The sequence below is a fragment of the Penaeus japonicus genome, unplaced genomic scaffold, assembly GCF_977035675.1.
Source record: "Penaeus japonicus unplaced genomic scaffold, GWHDUDI00000001_assembly GWHDUDI00000034, whole genome shotgun sequence".
In the NCBI taxonomy this organism is placed as follows: Eukaryota; Metazoa; Arthropoda; class Malacostraca; order Decapoda; family Penaeidae; genus Penaeus; species Penaeus japonicus.
Window position 1 is genome coordinate 6,792,118 of NW_028234436.1, and position 5,222 is coordinate 6,797,339.

Here is a 5,222-nt window from a genome sequence, read left to right on the forward strand (position 1 = left end):
TCATATTCAGACGCTGAACTTTGGAACTCGATGGCGATGTCTCTTTACTTTTTTTCTGAATCGTACGTGAGGCGCAGAGATAACAAACGGATAGGAATATGTGGGAAGGAAAAAAAAAAGAAGAAAGAGAGAGAGAGACATAAATTGAGAGAGAGAGAGACAGAGAGAGAGAGAGAGGAAGGGGGGTGCATACATTTATATAAATATATATATATATATATATATATATATATATATATATATATATATATATATATATATATATATTATATATATATATATATATATATATATATATATATATATACATATCTATAATGTGTATATATATATATATATTATATATATGTATATATGTAAATATATATATATATATATATATATATATATATATATATATATATATATATATATATAAATATATCACACACACACACACATATATACATATATGTATATGTATATGTATAACTATATGTATATATATGTATATGTATATATGTATATATGTATGTCCACATACACACACACACAAACACACACACACACACACACACACACACACACACACACACACACACACACACACACACACACACACACACTCAAACACACACACACACACACACACACACACACACACACACTCAAACACACACACACACACACACACACACACACACACACACACACACACACACACACATATATATATATATATATATATATATATATATATATATATATATATATATATATATATGAATTCTCAAACTTAAGATTATGAAATGTACCAGAATTAAACATAAAAGCTTCTTTGATAGACTAATTTTTATTGAAAAAAAGACTAAACGTAGCCATGCATATGCATCGCGGATGGGAGATAGCTTATCTTGCAACAGGTTTTGTTGGTGGAGAGAGAACTAATTCTTGATGTATGGTGTACATGAGGAAGCTCTCAGATAATGTGCGTTTTAGTAAAATCGCAGATGTGATGTCACGGAGTGTTCCTAGATATTACGTAATAAATATTTTTAAAGAGTCCGTGTGAATAGAGAGAAAAAAAATATTGGTGAACTGTTGGTAATTTAACCAAGGAAAATGGTTCGATTTCGATATCAAATACAGAAATAAATCAAATACATATGGCACGCCAACTAGCAAGACAATCGCCGGGTCAGGTCAGGTCAACTTTGAGTGATGGGTGGTTCGCACATAGTTGCCTTCAAAAGTACCTAGACCCTCAAAAAGAGCTTAATACCCTCGACTGTCACGCCTCTTACATTTCAGACTACCTTCCCGCATAACCACCGTTGGGGACGGCGGATGCGAACCCCTTCCATATAAGCAGGAAATCTGGAACATGCAGTTAGACCGGGAATCGACTACGCTACCGCTGACGCCTGATTTCTCCGCCTGTTTACACGTGTTGTGGTAGTGTTTATTACTGTGATCATTGTGCTGCAGTGTATATTTATATCGTGCACCATAACGTCAAACAATCTGCGTTATAGAATAAACCTAAACTGTTCAAACCCTGCGTCTGGCATCAATACCTTATTTGTGGTGGGTTATTAGTTCCAACAGACTAAGACACCCATCACAAACTGGTGGCCGCGGTGGGACCCATTCTGCTCACAAACTGATGTCAGAAATGGCATGGAAAAAAACTCAGAAACTAGTGCTAGCGGTAGGAAAACCACCACCCTCACAGACTGATGTCAGCCAGGGATCGTGCTCGCCTCCTATTTCCCTTAATTTAAACTCGTGGACTGCTCGCCACGACTTCTTGTGAGCCGCACCGCCGATACACTTTTTTTCACTCTCTCGTGATCACAGCAGTAAATACAATGCGTCAGGCAGTGAACTCAAGGTAAGTTAGTGGAAGTGTTGTCTCTCAGTTTCACCGTATTTTTCTCCGACGTTTTTCACTCCTTATAACCCCCATTTCTCCCTCATTTTTTTATTCTTCTCAATGTGTGTGATCCGCGAACCCCTTCCATAGAAGCAGGAAATCTGGAACATGCAGATAGACCAGAATTGACTACGCTACCACTGACGCCTGATTTCTCTGCCTGTTATAAGTGTTGTGATAGTGTTCATTACAGTGATCATTGTGCTGTAGTGTATATTTCTATCGTGCAACATAACGGCAGACTATCTGCGTTATGGAATAAACCTGAACTGTTTAAACCCTGTGTCTGACATCACTACCTTATTTGTGGTGGGTCATTAGTTCCAACAGACTAAGACACCCATCACTCACTCTCTCTCTCACTCTCTTTCCTCTCTCTGCCTCTCTCTCTTCCGCTCTCTCTGCCTCACTCTCCTCCCCCCCCCCTCTCTCTCTCTCTCTCTCTCTCTCTCTCTTTATGAATTATTGTTCATTAGTAGTGTTGGCCGGGAATCCTAGTTACACATTCCTGAATTTAATTTTCCACACGGAATAACCAAACTGTCCCTGCCACACTCGCCGCTTGTTGACTAGTCGACTGCTTACCAAATTAAACATCATATTAATCCTTTGTATATTTTTTATTATCTAATGCTTTTTATTGTAGTTTATTTGGGGATAAAAAGTGGTTTCCTTTGGGTTCACCGCAACACAATCCCTCGGGTGATGAGAGAAATGGATGGTTATCGATATTTACGTGTATGCATACGTGTGTGTGTTAGGAAATATGCAGTTATATATATATCTAAATATTTATATATACATATATATATATATATATATATATAGATATATATATATATATATATCTAAATATTTATATACATGGCTTTTACACACACGCTGACACACACACCCTCACGTACGCACGAACGCACGCGCGCGCGCACTCACACACACATACACACACAGAATTCTATGGATCTAGTATCACCCTAGTTTGACGATCCTTTTGTTGGGTCGTGTGGTCTAGTTGGCTTAGTACTGCACTCTCGGGCCAGTGCCTGAAGGCGTTAGAGGTTCGACTCCGGGTCATGGAGGTGCGTTAGACATCCATATGAATGCAGCATTGCATTAATCCATCATATATATATATATGTGTGTGTGTGTGTGTGTGTGTGTGTGTGTGTGTGTGTGTGTATGTATGTATACATACACACCCACCCACAAACATATGTGTGTATATATATATATAAATATATATATATATATATATATATATATATATATAAAAAAAAACGAATATATATATATGTACATGTATATATATATATATATATATATATATATATATATATATGTGTGTGTGTGTGTGTATTTGTGTGTGTGTGTGTGTGTTTGTGTGTGTGTGTGTGTGTGTGTATTTGTGTGTGTGGGGGGGATTAAAGTTTGGAGTGGGATGGAACTCCGTGGCCACCGTATAGCCCATTATTCAGTGGCAGCGTCAGTTCCTTATGTGCTATTTTATGATCTCTCCGTTCGCTGTGTATTGCATGCACTGCAAACTTTTCATTACTATTCATAAGTATTGTGCACCATAGCTACATCAACAGGTCCTATTTATCTCGTAATGTCAAGTAATATTATATAACCTGGCCAGCTCTTTCAGTTTCCCCTTCCTTCCAACTAAGACATTCAAGTGATGACGTGACGTCCTCGTCCTGAGCTCTCATGCGTCCCCGGCGCTCTGTAAGATCACCTCCCACGCCCCCCAGGCCCTGCTTAGCTACTCCTACCCTCCCTCCGCCTTACAAATCCGTTTCCAACAATGAACTGAATAACTCATGACCGACGTCTACTGGTAGCGGGCCAGGCCTTCCCAGAATACCTAACCTCAAGCAATTTATATGTGTGTGTGTGTGTGTGTGCATACATACATTACATACATACATATATATATATATATATATATATATATATATATATATATGTGTGTGTGTGTGTGTGTGTGTGTGTGTGTGTGTGTGTGTGTGTGTGTGTGTGTTTCTTTGTTTGTGTGTTTCTTTGTGTGAAGTACCACAATAAAGTACAAAGTTTTCGTACTTTGAATTAACACATGAAATCCCAACGTGACCATATGGTCAAACTTTTTAAGTATTTTTTTAGTGTTGACGATTTTTTGTGGGATTGTTTTCAACAATTAGTTAGTAAAAGAAGGCAACAAGACTCAATTAGATTTGATGGTTGAAATCATTATATAGTTTCAAATCTAGATTATAAAAGGAAATGCTTTGCAGAGAGTACTGTTAATCAGTAGGTCATGTGGCATTCAGTGACTGTGATGAGCTGTTTGCCATGCATCCTTCCCTACCACCTTAACCAATAATATGACACAGTACAGTAAAGCTTATATTGCATAATATGTTAACTGTATAAATTTTGTTTATGATCTAGTCTAACAACAAACTAATATGACCTAGTGAATTTCCCATTTGGAAGCCCTCAAAGCCTATCCTGACCGTACGGTCAACCTTATAATCTACTAAATGTAAAGACGAATTTAGTTTTGATGATGCGCCCACATTCAGATTTGACCAGTAACTTAAAACAAAAAGATTATAATAAATTCAAATTTAAGAGAGAGAGAAAAAAAATGAAGGTGACATGGGTTAATATACACATATTTGGTGCGAGGACCACTTAGCTTTACGCAACTTATGGGAAAGTGAGGAGCTGGCTCTTGAAGACGAAACAATCAGGGAGAGCTTACACGAAACTTGCAAGTAAACACAGGAAGAATTGGGGAAGGCTGGGTATTATGATCAGCTTGCTAGAGATCGGGAGGTACTGCCAAGAGATGAGATAAGGTTCTCTTGCTTCCTCCGAAGCACGATCACCTATTGGAGTGGCAGGTACCGTTTGACGTGGTAAAGAGAGTTTACGGGAATAATTACGTTTTAGACGTGAACGGAATGCAATTACTCTAAACAATAGACGGCCAGTCAATAGTAAGCCAGATCCGATTCCATTTACATCACAACAGGCTTTAAACATTAGCATTGTGCATATGTTAAATGTAAGGTTAATTGGTCGATATAAATCGCCTGATTCTACCCGCTAATTGCGTTAAGACAAAGGGTTGGTAGTAATAGGCTGTTTGGACTTCTGTAGAATCTACAAGTTATTAGTGTTTGATGCTAAACCCATGCCTAATCAGAATGCCTTATTAAGACGAAAAAATATTTCATCAGCTTTGATAAAAGATAAAGCCTACTAGCAGATTCCTTTGGATAAATCGTAAAGAAATAACAGTATTTCATTTTAGTAA